The sequence below is a fragment of the Lathamus discolor genome, chromosome 12 (genome assembly GCF_037157495.1).
Source record: "Lathamus discolor isolate bLatDis1 chromosome 12, bLatDis1.hap1, whole genome shotgun sequence".
Classification (NCBI taxonomy): domain Eukaryota; kingdom Metazoa; phylum Chordata; class Aves; order Psittaciformes; family Psittacidae; genus Lathamus; species Lathamus discolor.
The window spans coordinates 3,051,471-3,067,256 of record NC_088895.1 but is presented as its reverse complement, the minus strand read 5'-3'; the positions used below and the strand labels follow the sequence as shown (position 1 = coordinate 3,067,256).

Here is a 15,786-nt window from a genome sequence, read left to right as displayed (position 1 = left end):
CCACACAGCCCCTTTTGTGCTGCAGGGCTCAGCTAACAGGCCCCACCTGGCCCTGTAGGCAGAAGGGATGCCCTAAGCCATGCTGGCATGCCATCAAAGTGGGCTTTGGGAGGGAGCTGCCGCTGCTGGGTCTCTGGTGGCAAAGGCTCCTCACTGAGCCCCAGTGCTGGGAAGGAGGAAGGGGTCTGCAAGGCAGAGGGGCTGGGGCAGCCCATGGGTACCGAGGCTTGGGATGCTGGGGAGGATGCTGGGGAGGATGCTGCTTGCAGGTGAGAGCAGGGCATAAAAGAGCCCCAGAGGGGAAAGGGGGGTTCTCAGTATTTCTCTTCGAAAAGCACAAAATACAGACCTGAATCTCACCAAGTTCATTTCCTGAGGGGTGAAAACCAGACTCCACAATTCCTCAGCCCTTTACTCTCTGGGAAGTAAAAGTTGAGATGCAAGCAAAGGGTGTGGACAGGACCCAGCTCCTCATCGCATCACCAAAACCTCCCCATTCTCCCTGCTCTGCCTGTGGAAAGGGATTGCTGCTGGATTGCAAAACCCACTGGAGCATCCAGGGTACTGCTGACAGCAATCAAAATCAGCCTTAAGGGATGCTCCTGTGCCCTATTGTGCTCTTAAGGGGCAGCACCTGATAGGGAAGGAATGGAAACACCATCCAGGCCCCTGTGGTGCACCCTGAAGCCCCAACAGCTCTTGCTCTGCAGCCTGGAGGTCTCAAAAAGGGCTCAGTGGGGTGAAAACAGGTCCCATGTCCTGGCTGCTGGGCCAGGGGCTCTGGATGGTGGCAGCCACAGGGACCTGTGCTGAGCCATTAAACTCTTCTGGGGGTCACACAACCGGATAATGAAACCCTGAGGTCACCTGGGGACAGGTTTAGGTGATGGAGAAAGAAAAAGCCAAATCAGAACAGCTGGGAACACCAAATCCTTTGCAATGGCTTCTTTTCCTCTTCCTTTCTCACAGATTCCCCCATTGTTGCACTGGTTCTTTGGGGTTTTTTCTGTTAGTCTCTGACTTTGCTGCATCACTTCCTTTTCCTAGGCTTCATTCCTCCTTTTTCTGCACTTGTGGTTTCTGCTGTGCAAACCATGGCCCACATTTCATTTCCCTCTTACCTGGCTTATGTGTCTGCTGTCTGTGCATGGTGTCACGGTCTAAGCTGCGGTTTGTGTGCGTTGATGTGCTCCCATTTCATCTCCCATATTCTGTTTTTCTGAGGGATAAAGAAAAAATACAGTTTCCCTTAGTGCTGCTTTCATATTAAAAATCCCCCACACTTCAAAGTCTTATGTGATGCCCTCTCTCCTCCAACATCAGGCATCACAAAGGGATGTGCAGGGACCACAATCCAGGGTGGCACCGCTGCCCATTCCTGTCCTAAGTAGACCAGTGCTGGAGGAAGAGCCCAAGATCTCAAACACCTCCAGACAGGCCTGCAGAGGATGTGATGACAACATATCCCTGCCCATGGCGGAGGGTTGGAACTGGATGATCTTAGGGTTCTTTCCAACCCAAACCATTCTATGATTCTGTTTCATCCTCCTGCAGCATCTTCTCCCCCTGCCTGGAGCTTTGGGACCACTGTAGCAAACAGAACACACCAAGGACATGGTGTTTCAGGCTGTCAGCAGGCTCAGGAAGCCTTCACTTATGCTTCCATCATGTTTCCAGTCGTGGCAGGAATGTATTTATCCATAACTGAGAAATGAGACTGTGATCTCATGTCTGCGATGAAGCAGGTCCTGACAAGTCACACAGACAGTTCCTGTTACCGCAGGGACCAGAATAGCAACATCCAGCCCAGGGCTCTGGTGGATGGATTAACTTCAGAAAGACATTTCGGGAGCACACACTGGGAAAAGCGGGATATTTTTGGTTTCCAAAAGGTCCTTATGTATTCAGATAAAGGGGGACAGGCGAGGAAGGTGGGTAAAGGTGCTGTGTACAGTTCTTCCAGCACCCTGGGAAACACATGGTGATTCAAACCAGGTTGGAACGGACTTGCAGCAAGCTGCTCCAGTGGAAGGTGTCCCTGCCCGTGGCAGGGGCTGGAACTGGATGAGCTTTAAGGTCCTTTCCAACCCAAACCAGGCTGGGATTCTGTGGTTCTCCAGCCCCTCTCTTTCTTCTGCATTCCACAAGGTCCTCTATGGCCCTCGATCCATCCTGGGAGCTCCACAAAATCCATTCCTGTTACAAATATCCCTCCATTCCCTGAGCTTGCCTCTCAGTTTCCTCTGTTCCATGTGCTGGGGGAATGCTCACACAATGATGCCACAGCTCCCGTGCAGCCTCACTACCTCTCTTTTGGACACGCTGTCACAAGCAGCACCAGGTTTCTTGGATGTGGGATGAGCGCCATCAAAACACAGCGCTTCTCATCTTGAATGGGTTAAAATGTTGGTCCCTTCTCCCAAGTGACAAGTGATAGGACAAGGAAACGGCCTCAAGTTGCACCAGGGGAGGTTCAGACCGGAGATTAGGAAACATTTCTTCACCAAAACGGTTGACAAGCACTGGAACAGGCTGAGCAGAGCAGTGGTGGAGTCACCATCCCTGGAGGTATTCAACAGACTTGCAGATGTGGTGCTCAGGGACATGGGTTAGTGGTGGCCTTGGCAGTGCTGGATTAATGGTTGGACTCAATGATCTTAAAGGTCTTTTCCAACCCAAATCATTCTGTGAACACGCATTGACAGCAAAGCTTGGGAATATCCCAGACCAAACTCCCCATCCCAATTATTCTCCAAAATCTCAAATCTGCTTGGGGAAAAACATCTCCCAGACTGCGAAACAACCCAGGGGAGGTGTCAGCACACGTCACCCGTGCCCGGGGGCTGTGACCCACTGTTATTTCACCCCAAAACATGGGAAAATCAACCCAAAACACCCCAAACGCCGCTGTTCGCCACCCACCCGACCTACAGGGTACCACGGACACGGGGCTGCCGAGCGGGTGAGCTGCTCGCGGGGAGGGGAACACGGACCGAAGGGGAGTGGACCAGAGCTACAAGGATGCTGGAAGAGGGGAGCAGCCCCTTCCCGGCCCGGGGGCCGCTAGAGGGCAATGGAGGAGTGTCCCACGCCGGGAGCGGCTGCAGCAGGATGCTGCGAGGGATATTGCCGGGAGGGAGGGATGCTGCTCAAGGAGGGGGGAACCACAGAGGCATCTCAGGGCAGCTTTCTTTCCTGAATATATATATATATACAGAGAGAGAGTCTCTTTGAACTTTTCTGCTCTGTTTAAGCACTGCAAGTGGGGAAAAAGGATGAAGGCACCTTTAGCATCCATGCAGCATTCAGGACAAGAGACACTCCCAGGCTCTTCCATCTCAGAGTTATAGCTCCAGCACAGAGCAGAGAGCACAACTCCATGTAAGCTGCCTTTTATCCTCTGCTCATTAGGCTGATATAGGGAAAACCGGCCCAAGGTGCAGGTGTCAGCAGCTGGGTTCCACTTTGCTTGGAAACACTGGAGCCACCCTCTCTGGTGTGCCTCTGATTTCCATGGGGCTGCATTTCCCTGTTCCCACAATGTACCCTGTCAGCCTTCCATGCGATGTTCCTTTTGTCCAGGCCTGGAAACTGCTTGCTCCCAAGTACAACCCTTTGCTTGCAGCGTTCCTTTGGGAAGAGCTCTGCTTTACTGCTTCCCCTCCGCCACATCCTCATCACCACAAAGGGGGGGGGGGGTCACAGGAGGAGCACCCCAGCCCTGCTGGCTTTGTGCCTGGCCAGTCCCCAGCTCCATCCCTTGCTCTGGGTGCTTCCCCTGGGTGCCACCAGCCCCTCCGTTTATCAGCCCGGGGCGGTGGGAGATAGGGGAGGAGGCTGATAAGGCTTCAAGTGGCAGCGTGCTGTAAACATTCCCACTGGTGCTGTTAGATTAGAGCGCTGGGAAAATGCCTCCAGCCCCTCGGCCCACCAGCGCAGTGGGCTGGGGCTGGGGGGGGCCGCAGAGCTGTTGAAAAGCCCCGAAGGAGGAGCCGTGTAGGAGCTGAAGTGCTTCTCCAACAGGCTGCGGGGCTGCTCCTGGGTCTGACCAGCAGCTCTAGCAAGGCTGGTTTGGCATCCGACCCTGCAATCAGTCTCCATCTGCATCCATGTTCACTGCCGCCTTTCCCCAGCTGGTATATAAACCCACGTCTTCCTCTCTCTATCTCCACAGTGTTGGTGGCCAGAGGTCCCGTAGCTGGAAGAGCACTGCTTGTGTGCTTTAGCTCTTTTGCAGGAGCTCTGCTTTCCATACAAGCCTCTCTTTGCACGTACCTGGAGGACTGGCACAGAGGGAAAGGCTGTGATTCTCCTTTCCTAATGATCTGTACCCATTTAAATCCCATTTTCCACCAGTATAAGCAATGAAGTTTAGCAGATTGTGCCCCAATTCCTGCAACTTGATGTGGAGCAGGGAGTGAAACCCTTCAAGCAACTTGAAGGGGCTCTTAAATAGAATTTCAGCCTGGTTTGGATTGGAAGGGATCTATCTACATTCAGGTTTGGGAATGCTGATGGTTGTCAGGGTTCCTCATATTGGCGCTGCAAAATAAGGCTTATCAGCAGTGCCACTGCTGGAGTGCCCAAATGAAACACCCCTCCAACCTGCACCCTGAGACCGTGCAGCTTGTGGGTTTCAAAGAAGCCTTGCTGGGTATCAAAGAGCATTACCTGGCACCACAACAGCCCTGTCCTCTCCCAGACATCCAGTGCATGAAGACTGGTCCACATGTAGGAGGGATCCTGCCCTGAGGTCTTTTCCCATTCAAACTGAAGCATTTTGAATGCCACACACTTTCTTCCTCCTTGTCAGGGCTTGAATCCAGGTCCCCACAGGACAGTGCTGGGATGGATGGTCTTGTTCCGAAGTGATGCTGCAGTAAAAGGGGACTGGACTAGATCCAGTCATTGCAGGCAAGGACAAGGGTACAGCAGCACATAGGATGTGCAGGATGGCATGTGTCAGACAGAGCTGGGGTTAAGAAACAGCTTCAGATGGAGCTGGCAGGACAAAAACCCACAGGAATATCTATCCCTGCAGTTGGTACCACAAAAGCCAGAAGAAATGGGTGCACTGGAAGGAGAAGGGGGTGTACCCCTGCAGAGCCTATGGTACCTGAAGCCTCTGTGGGGCTCCCACACTGCAGCCTGAGTTATATACAAGATTATAACTGCTCAGGCACTGGGGCTGACACATCTGTGCTGAGATGGGGAACAGTCTCTTGTTCTTCCTCCCATTCTGATGCACCTTTCCAGGCACCAGGGACTGGTCCAGACATGGTGGCACCTTCTTCCTGTGCAGCAAACCAGCGTGAGGAGGTGGCACCATGGCCAGGAGATAACTGTGAGGCACAGGAGCAGCACTGGCTCTGCTGCCGGAATCACTTGGAAGGAGATGACATGATCTCAGCATCCCCACAAGAACCGGACACTCCTTGCCTTGTCCAGCATCAAGCAGCATCCTTCTGTGTGTCCCTCCTGTGAGCATCACCCTGGACCTTCATCTCCAAGATGTGAACAAAGAGCAGATCTGCTTGACAAAAGCTCTCTGTCCACCTATTCCCTTTCTCTTTAGCCCTAGAAGGACCCTGCCGCACTCCTAAGCTCAGGCATATCCAGCAGTGGAAGATCAGTGCTCAGCACTGCCTTTCCATGCCGCTCGGAGGCAACCTTACCTCCTGCTCAGCATCTCCTTGGCCTTCAGGCAGCTTTCAAAGCTCACAGCTAGGCAACACTGAGCCAGGGGAACCTCCCACTCCCACTTTCTCCCTTAATATTTCCACAGCGAGTCACTCTCCATCCTTTTAGGGCTCTCAAATCGATTATTTCTACATTTGCAGTGGATTCCCTGGCCTTGTTATTAATGAAAACCTCCAGGAAGGCTCCTCAAACACAGCTTTGACTTTCTGCCCAGGACCTGTGGACAAGGGGAAAAATAATAAATAAGGCAACATTAATAAAGCAGGAGGTTTCTATTAAGTCTGAGGGACTGGATGCTCTGGCTTTCTTGGATGCTGAAATCCTCTAGTGCAGGATAAATCTTATACACTTCATTTTCCCAATCTCTCCTTCGATATATTTCAAGAGAACCTTGCTGGTATCAGAGTAAATAATGTCCTAACTGCAAACGGGGGGTCTGCGGCGGTGTGGGGTCAGCCTGGGGGCTGTGGCATCCTCCACTGTGGTCTGCTCATGGGCTCAGCCCTCTCCTTGTAATCAGGGGGTTGAGCTCAGCGTTTAATTAGCCTCAGATACAAGCAACATACAAGCCAATGCAAGTAACAAGCAATCCCTCAGAGGCTGGGGAAGGAAGTGCCTGAGCTAATGCTATGGAGACGTGCACTAGGTCCCAAGCTATGCAAATCAGTGAGCTCCATAACCAACCCCACCTCGGTGGAAGCAAACCTCCCCCAGCCCTCTTTGCCTTCTAGCAGGATGCATTTCCCATCTGCCAGCAAAGGGAACTCTCCTTCTGTGGGCTCTGCTGCCTCCTTTGCACAGCACCTGCTTTATTCTACCTCTCTGCTCCTCCTGAGGGTTCCAGAGTTCCCTGGTAAAAGCTGTTATCCTGAAGCGTGCATGCCAGCGCTTGCCTCACAAAGAAAAGGGGGCAAGTCCATGGGGTCCTGCGAGCCCAAGGTCAGGCTGGGAGATGGCTTCCCTTTGCTTTTATGCCTCTCCCTGCTTCACAGAGCTTGTTGAACGTGAGCTAAATGCAGCACCATCAGTGCAGGTGGGTAAGGAGGGGTGTTTGTGTCTTGTTTCGGCTCCAACAGCTTGCACGCAGGCACCAAGCTGCGATGGATGCTACAAGCATGGATGCCAAGGTCATCTTTTGTCTGTATCTTGGCACCTCTTTCACCTTGGATTGCTGGGCATTGCTAGAGATGGGGCTACTGTGGTTGCAGAAGACATGAGGAACTGCTCATTGCCTTGGGCCGCTTTGGGAAGTAAATACTTTGCTGGATGCAGACATAACCTTCCTAAGGAGCAGGAGCTTGCATGTTCTTCACAGTCACTCAAGCCGGTGGTTTTAACCCAGCAGGACTCTGAGGTGTTGCTATGACACAAATGCTGATGCTTTCTGATAGCACCAGAGGTACCTTTCTCCTGCCTGAAAAGTGCCAGGCCAGTCCCAGTCTGCAGAGGCAGCAGAGTTCAGCCAGCATCAGGCAGGAGCTCACAGCATCCCAATGCTGACACGCACATAACCCAAGCTCCCTGCAGTAAGTGCTAAAGGAGAGAAGGGGATGGCACTGATTCAAATTAATAAGGTCCAGTGTAGCTTATAAGGCAGTTGAGGGGCTTGAGAAGCCAACAGTGAAGGGCTCTGGCCCAAAGCTGGGAATGTAGGGCTGGAAAGCGCCATTTGGATGTGAGGCACCAATCCACTGGCAGCTCTGAGTAGCCAAAAGAGGGATATTTTTGACTCTTCATCCAGCTCAGAGGCCACTTTGTCTGCAAACACATCCCAACCCTCGCTATAAGATCGAGGTACATGAGTCACAGAACAGATTCATATCTCACTTTGAAAGCCACAGTGGCCCTGGTTGGAATGTGCTATGTTTGTCCTATGCTACACCCAGAACCCAAGGTGTAGCTGTTGGATACAAAGGTTAGAAAGGCCATCATCTCCAGCTGCAGTTTGCTCTGGCAGAAAGCTGCATCCAGGAACAGCGCTGGGGGGGGCGGCCGTGGCTTTTGGATGGAGATTCTAGTCCTGGAGCAGCATGGATCTGAACCATTCCTAGGGCTGCCAAAATTGCAATAGGTTCTTGCTGTCCTTTGCCTGTCCAGAACTGGGAGGGCCAAGAACTGAGTCCGGAAGCAGTGTTGTGCACAAAGCGCTTGGCTTTGGGGATGGATTGATAGCTGCTGTGATTGAAGATGCTGTGTGGCTTCACACGTATAGTTGGCAAAGCTCCAAACATAAATCATGTACAGAACCCTATTCCAGCCACCCTTACACATCAGCAACCTATCCTACTGCTAATGAAGTGCAAAGGTAACAGCATCTTCCTAAGGCTCATCTTCTGCGCCCTCCACCTTACTTGATCCATCACAGGTCAAACTCAATGTTACCTGGACGAAATACACAGCCTGCTCCTCTTGGAGATAAGGGTCCAGGGATGATGCTGTGAACAATTCACATCCTTGCTGTCTCCATCTGGCTCATGAAACAGGTCCTTGAGCAGGTGATGCAGCTTTGGTGCTGGGAAAGCATCACACCACATCCATGCAGTGGTTCACCCAGTAGGGCAAACAGCATTGAAAGATGTTTTCTACCTGCAGGATGTGCTGCTGGAAGCCCTGCGAGGAGCTGGGTATAGGATCACTCCAGCCCCATCCCCCTAAAGCAGTTTAATAGGCCCCGGCAGGACTCATATTCATGTATAAGTGTGTGAATGTAGGGGAAGGGGCAGAGAGAGGATAACTCCCTGCGAGTGGCCAGATGCAATAAACGCAGTCACTAACCACTTTTCAGAATACACACATAATAAGATGTGGGATTTGTATTTTTACCACCCCAGTGGGATTTTGGCAAGTCAATCGGATTTTCCCACCCTAACCCAAATAAATGTTCAGGGGTGGAAATAACAGATTGCCTTTGCCTGAAATAACCATGTGCTCGGTCCAGGGGGATCTCAGCTGAGCGATCCTTGCTTCTCTGGACCACTTAAATCTCGCAAAGCTTTCCCCTTTTGTCCCCCTCGATAAGGACCCACTCACATTGGGTCTGCTCCAAATTCCATCAAAGTGGGTGGGAAGTCTCCATCTGGCTCATGTTAGCAATCCCTCAGCCATTAAAATACCCCAAAGACGGGATGGTAGAACCTGAACTATTCTGGCCTCCTCGGAAAACTCTTTGCCCACGTTTCAGACCCGATCCCTGGAATGTCCCTCCATTAGGAATGGACACAGGAGAGTGATCCATGGGAAGGGCACCCTCAGTCACTCTTCCTCCCATAGCAGGACACCTTTAAGGTCACAGGCCCCCCAGCTGCCATAACAGTCATATACAGTTATTTGTATGGCCATTACAGTGGCCTCCTGATGTCATGAGCTACATTCATCTCCTTCTGTTCCTTCCTTTCCATATACTGACAACAACCCACTCTCCTCCTCCCTAAGCCCTTCACATGAAGCAAAGGTTGATAATGAAAGCAAAATTAGGATTCTTACATACCAAAGGATATAAGGTTATATTTGCTTTAGGATTAGAAGGATCTATTTGCTTTACAATTAAAAAGATATAAGAATCCTACTCATAAAACCATCCTCTGTTTAGGATTAAATGATATAAGGATATATTTGCTTTAGAATTAAAGTAAAATTAGGATTTTTATATCCTCAACCACTCTCCTCCTCCTTCAGCTGCTCCATCAGGAGCAAAGGTTGGGAATTAAAGTGACATTAGGGAACACCAGGATTTTCTGTCTTCCAAAGGCACTTTGAATGGGATGAGCACAGCGTGCAGTGGTCTGGCCTGAAGCTTCCATGTCCCGACGTATAGCACATACCTGCATATTCATTAGGACTTTTCCTCTTGCTGCTTCTCACATTATATGAAGCCACCAAACACCAAAATAGTAGAACTGGTGTTGTCCTATTACTTGTCCTATTACTACAACCAAGTTCCTCCCTGGTGCTTCTGGAGGAGGTATTTCTCTGCTCCAAGCATGATGTGCCCTAAGGATATGGGCTTCCTAGGATGACCAATGGCTTTTTGAAAACTAAGGTGGTTGGGCTGTGTGGTCTCATGGTAAAAAGTTGCCTTTGGTTGTTACCTCTTAAACCTGTGCTGTACCTGGGCTCATTGAGCACTAAAACCTTCAGGAGCTCTGTGGGCTTCAAAGCCCTTGGTGTGGTCAAGATTAAAGAACAGAAATGGTCGTGTCTGCAGCGTGTGGAGACCTCAGCTGGTTCATCTCAGGCTGGTGGTCCCCTGCCACCCCCAGCTGCTGCTGAAGGATCATCATCTCAGTTCAGGTTCCATAACCCTGACACCAGAACAGCTGTCTGCCCCTTTCTCGCCCTGGATCGATGGTGTCCCAGCCTCTGTGTTCGATGGCATAAATTATGTATCTCTAATTGGATCGGATGCTTCCTTGGGCCCAGTGAATCAATTAATGAGTATTTGCCATCACAGCTCTTGGTGCCCTCCAGAGAGACTTGTCACAGCAGCACCAGTGGAAACCGGCGCTGGAAAGGTTGGGAGGAGGAGAAAGAACTCTTGGGGGTTCTTTCTTTGGAGGGCAGGCTTAGTTGCAATGGATGTCGGGCATCTGATCTGGAAGGAATGGCATAAAACCTTTGTTCTTACTGCAAGGCTTTTCCTTGAAAGCCAAAGCTCCTCGAGATCCATGTGAAACATGGAGAAGTCTTAAGTAAGCATCATTCACTCTACCTCTCCATCACCTTCCTCTTCTGCTGCTTATAAACAGTTACCCTGCTATTATAACCTCAAGCTGCTTTTCATCTGTCCTGTAACTCTCTTAATATGCTTGGGGTGGATGAGCAGGACAAAGATACCCTTGCGCTGGTACAAGCTTGGGTAGCAGTGGTCCACCGCATGCCAGAAGCTGCCTTCAACAGTGAAGGATCTCTGAGGACTTAAATGTTCTCAAGTCCTGACAATATTTAAGCATGTGTTAATGGTTTAAAGGAGCAACCCACTAGAGAAGGTCTCATTTGTCAGGAGCAGTTCCTCTAAATTTCATCATAACCGAATTAAGGCAACCCAGAAAGGAGCAAGTTAGAGCGTAGACAGGAGCACTGATGGATGGTTTGCACTGGCTGCTAAAATGGCCCTTTGAAAGCTCCTTGAGCTGAGGTTCTGCAGATCAGCGTCAGTGATTCCTGAGGAGAAGCAGGGCAGCCTGAAGAAGGCTGAACTGGATTTCTGACCTATTGTGCAGAGCCACACATCAACACAATGCCTGGCAATAACGCTCCTCATCCCCCAGATCATCCATATGCCGTAGGAAATCAAACCATGGGCTGCCACGGCCTGTGATGAATGGCAAGGCTCAGATATCACCTTCAGAAGCGCAGCACAGCGTCTGGAACTGCATACTTCAGATAGAAGAAAATCCACCACCACTGCAGGTCCAGGTCTTCATAATTCAGAGCCTTTGCTGCATTTTTAGCTACAAGACCACAGAATACCCTCGCAGCCCCAGGCTTCACTATTCCTGCATCCTGGATAACTTAAATGGCCTGTAAAAATCAAAGTAACCCTTCTAACAAACTGCTGCAACTGCTCAACATGAGAATCAGCAAATATAATACAAAGAGATGCTCCTCCTAGCTACAAGCAAGGAGGGCCATGGAGATGAGGTACTAACCAGGCCAGGCAGGGAACCAAGTCAGTGAGTCACTCCTAAAGTTATCCACAAGTTTTGTTCATTATTCCTCAGGAAACTGAGGAAGTTGAGGCTCTTTCAGGGCAGAGCAGGTTCCAGTGCAAGGCAGGATAAAGGGCAGAAAGTTCCTACCCCAGTCCGGGTTGCTTATATATCCAAGTATTTTGGTATCAATGTGTTAAGACTAGCCAGCTTGGGAATATTTTAATATAGGAAATGGGGTCTTTGTCCTGCATCGTGGCAAGCACAGCAGTGACATGCATCAAACTTGGTGTGCCATGCAAGGAGCAGTGCCCACAATCATAGAATGTTTGGGTTGAAAAAGGACCTTAAGATCATCCAGTTCCAAACCCCATCATAGGCAGGGATGCCTCACACTAGACCATGCCACCCAAGGCTCTGTCCAACCTGGTCTTGAACACTTGAACAGGCAGCCACAGCTTCTCTGGGCACTCTGTGCGAGTGCCTCAGCACCCTCACAGGGGAGAGCTTCTGCCTTAAATCCAACCTAAATCTCTCCTGTTTCAGTCTGAACCCATCACTCCTTGTCCTATCGCTACAGTCCCTGATGAAGAGTCCCTCCCCAGCATCCCTGTAAACCCCCCTTCAGACACTGGAGGCTGCTCTGAGGTCTCCACACAGCTTCTCTTCTAGAGGCTGAGCAGCCCCAACTTTCTCAGCCTGTCTTCATATGCAAAATACTTGGAATAGGCAAGAAAAAGGGAAGAAACTGACCCCAGACCACATGGCTGGACAGATCTGGGACCTGCTGATATCAGTGACTGATGTCCTCATCAACTTGAGGCAAGTGGCTGCATCTCATGTTTCTGGCTCCTACAGAGCATCAGCACAGAGCACCACCCAGAAGGGCCAAGGTATTATTCTCCCCATGGGAGAGTATTTTCTCTGTTCCACCATAAAGCTTTTTAGCCCCTACACCAGCCTTCTCCGTGCTGATTTCCAGCAGATGTTGTGCTAATCAAGAACAAGGTAATCTCAGTGCCTTAATATAGTGCTGGGGTGCGATAAGTCTGAAATTGCTGTCATCATTAGTGTGAGGACGATCTGGTCATTGTTCAGAACTGTCCTCCTCTGGTGATTACGTGAAGGGGAATGTATTCTCTTCTATCTACTCCCACTCTGCTTCCAAATTTAAAACTATTCAGGCATTAGATGCTTCTATTTTTCTAAGGGCTTAATAAGAGGCCAGGATGCAGATGTTCCGATAGGGCCATGACAAATTACAAGTGGAGAAGCAATATTAAACTCTACCGAGGATGCCAAACTCAGCTTTGTCTGTAGAAGTGGAGTAACAGTCAGAAAAGGGCTGCAGTACTTCTTCTAAACTAGCTGCTACCACCATGTGCCATGTGATGGTGAGGGCAGAGTAGATGCTCTGATACAGCTCAAGCAAATATTGCAACTTAAAGCTGAAAGCCCAAGATTGGACACAGGACTTGTGGAGGGAGCAAATGGGTGAAGGGGTGGCTTGGTTTCTACATTGGCATAACCAAACTGAGATCAGAGAATGATCCTGGTATGGGTCAAAACAGACATGAAGATCATCCTGTTCCAACCCCCTGCCACAGGCAGGGACACCTTCCACTGGAGCAGCTTGCTCCAAGCCCCTGTGTCCAACCTGGCCTTGAGCACTGCCAGGGATGGGGCAGCCACAGCTTCTCTGGGCACCCTGTGCCAGCACCTCCCCATCCTCACAGTAAAGAACTTCTGCCTTATATCTAACCTAAACTTCCCCCGTTTCAGTTTAAACCCATCACCCCTTGTCCTATCGCTGCAGTCCCTGGTGAAGCTCAACAGTTCCTCACTCAGCGGGGACAGGTCCATGCCTACCAGCAGTCACCAGCTTCAATCTTTAGAAGGTAAGAAGCCATTAAAACACGTACACAACTACTGATGCCCCATTTCATCCTCCCAGAGCACCTCAGGAGGAGGGATATCCACCTGCAAGTAGCTCTTGGGTACATTGCCCTTCTGCATCTTCCTGTGTACATCACCACATGAAATCCTTATTAGTTCTCATTCCAAACTCCAGAGCTTTCCAGAACAATATACCTGTTATTCTGGAAACCAGCTATTAAAATCTCACTGTTCAGGCTTGCTTCTGCACTTCCAGCTTTGCCAGCAGCCATTCTGCACTGGTAAAGCTGGCAAGGATGAGGGAGGAGCCAGCAAACACAGCTTAGAAATGCCTCTATTATCCAGGGACAAAAAGAAAGTGGAGATTCATCTAAGTTACACAGTCCTGGGGACTGGGGAAATGGTAGCTGTGCTCCTTTTCTTCCAGACTCCCCTGGACAGCTAAATCCCACTCTAAGCTTATGAAATATTGCCTGCTCTTTATTTATACACTTGATATATTTGCTGATGGCCAGAACCGACATCTCCGTGGCTCCCTTTTTCCACCCCTGCAGCCTTCGGATCTGGATGCAGCCCTGATAGAGCAGATGAGAACACAATGGTAACTCAATCTGGCTTGTTCGGTGTAAAACGTAATAAAAAGGGGGCCCAGGGCCTGAGCCTGTGAATTTTCCTCTAGCACCGTGCCTGCTGCCCTGCTCAGACCTCTCTCCTGCATCTCCTGCCTGCTCTGCCTGTCCAGCCACTGCTGCCACTTTGCCTTGCTGATGTAGGCATTTCGAAGGAGCTGATAAAATGGGCTTTAATTCAATGGCAACGGGAAGGTGACTTAGGGGAAAGGTAGAAAATAGGATAGACTTTAGGTGAGTAAAGGGAAGTATGTCTGATACAGACAACAGGCTCTGCTGTGCTGCATGCAGACAGAAGAGCCTGACAGCACTCATCCCCAGCTTGTGTGCAGCACATGGACCACCACCATAAGAAGCTAATTACAACTTAACTAATGGCTTCCTTATTGACTGGAGCATAAAACCCCATATGCATTACGTACTGTCCCCACTCCCCAGGCTCACCTGGGTCTACTTCTGACCAGCTTGTAAATAAAAGGACGTGAAGAGCAAACCTTACCTGCTGCCAGCTCCACGTCCTTCATGCTCATACTTTGCTATCCATTTTCATCCTCCTTGTCTAGAAACAAATCGATACCACATCAGTTCACACCTTGTCCTGACCGTGTGTTGTCATCTGAAGTAGCTAGTGGCCAGCGGGGAGGAAGCACGGGCTGGAGGCTGGCATGCTCAGCTGGGATGTGGAATATCGTGGCTCAATTCCCTAGGCTGCCACAAGCAACTGCTGTGACCTTCTGCAGGCTGGGAGGTTGCAAGTGGCTTTTGTAGTGCAACACCCCAGCTCCTTGGATAGGACTCAGTACCACCCCACAACCTAAGACGGGAGAAGAAGGGTCCTATGAGGGCTTAGCAGATAGGGATAGAGGCTGGAGTTCCAAGTGGGATGTGGGCTTTGCAGAAAGCTCTCCCAACATGAGTTTCTGTAGCAAAGACTTCCATCTCTAACTGGAAAAATACAACTAAATCCAGTGGAAACCCCCACAACTTTCATCTAGAACAGATGGGTTTGTTAGTTTGAAGTTTTCCTGGCAGATCAACACAAGGGAAGAGGGATGACGCTGCTTATTTCAGTCATTTGAGTTACACAGCAGGAGAACTGAGGGCCCTAAATAGACACCAGGGCAGAAATAGAGACTCCACATCACAGCTCCACTGTAAGCACCCCCCACTCAGCTCCCTGATACCATCCTTGTGCTGCCTGAAATCCCTCAGGCAGAGCATCCCAGCCTCCATAGGGAGAGACACAGACCCCATCCTTCACCCATGGGAGCTAGTGGAGACAGACCCAACACCAGCCTTGCAGGGATGGAGGATACCTCTCCTTCCCCTCCATCCCCACCAGCCAGGACTCCTGCATTGGGGTACCCAAATCCTCCAGGCCTCCTTTGCAAATCACTGGCTGCAAACAGCGCTCAGAGGCAGGAGCTGCTGCATCTCCAACCAGCAATGAGGAAAGAGAGAAAACACAGCCCTACTCATCATCCCTTCCCTTTATAAGACTCCTCCTGCAGCCGTGGCAGGGATCCAGGGCTGGGATGCACTGCACCTGCAGCAGAGCCGTTATCTGTGCCCAGGCACAGCTGTAATGAGGGAGGGAGGGAGACTGAATGTCCCCAATCACATCATCTCTATTGCTTTGTATTCAACCACCCCATGACGCATGTTGCAATAAATAGGCAGACAAATAGCTGTTTCGAAACGTGATCTCCACAAGCTGTCTTGAAAAGAAGTTATCTCAGCGGAACGTTAGCTGGAATTACCTCTGTTCCTCACTCCTCTGCTGTTTCCCTCGCTGGAAAAGCCCTGAGCCAGCACCTTCTGATTTATGGTGCTCAAAAAGCACGGCTCAGAGGCATGAGGGGAGCTGGTTTGAAAATGCTTTGTTTATAGAGACATGGATGTCAAAGCGGGTT

At 50.3% G+C, this 15,786-nt stretch overlaps 1 long non-coding RNA gene across 3 annotated transcripts; it reads right to left on the bottom strand.

The window, feature by feature from the left end:
- Positions 1–3,253: 3,253 nt before the first annotated feature.
- LOC136021065 (uncharacterized) lies at positions 3,254–15,316 on the bottom strand. Of its 3 annotated transcripts, XR_010615660.1 has the most exons (4): positions 15,190–15,316; positions 14,373–14,432; positions 4,672–5,917; positions 3,254–4,283 (listed from the first exon to the last, which is right to left on the bottom strand). It is a non-coding gene; the product is annotated as an uncharacterized LOC136021065 (long non-coding RNA). The 3 variants fall into 3 exon arrangements; XR_010615659.1 differs by lacking the exons at positions 3,254–4,283; positions 4,672–5,917 and adding an exon at positions 8,223–11,220; XR_010615658.1 differs by lacking the exons at positions 3,254–4,283; positions 4,672–5,917 and adding an exon at positions 13,584–13,819.
- Between the last annotated feature and the right edge of the window lie 470 nt (positions 15,317–15,786).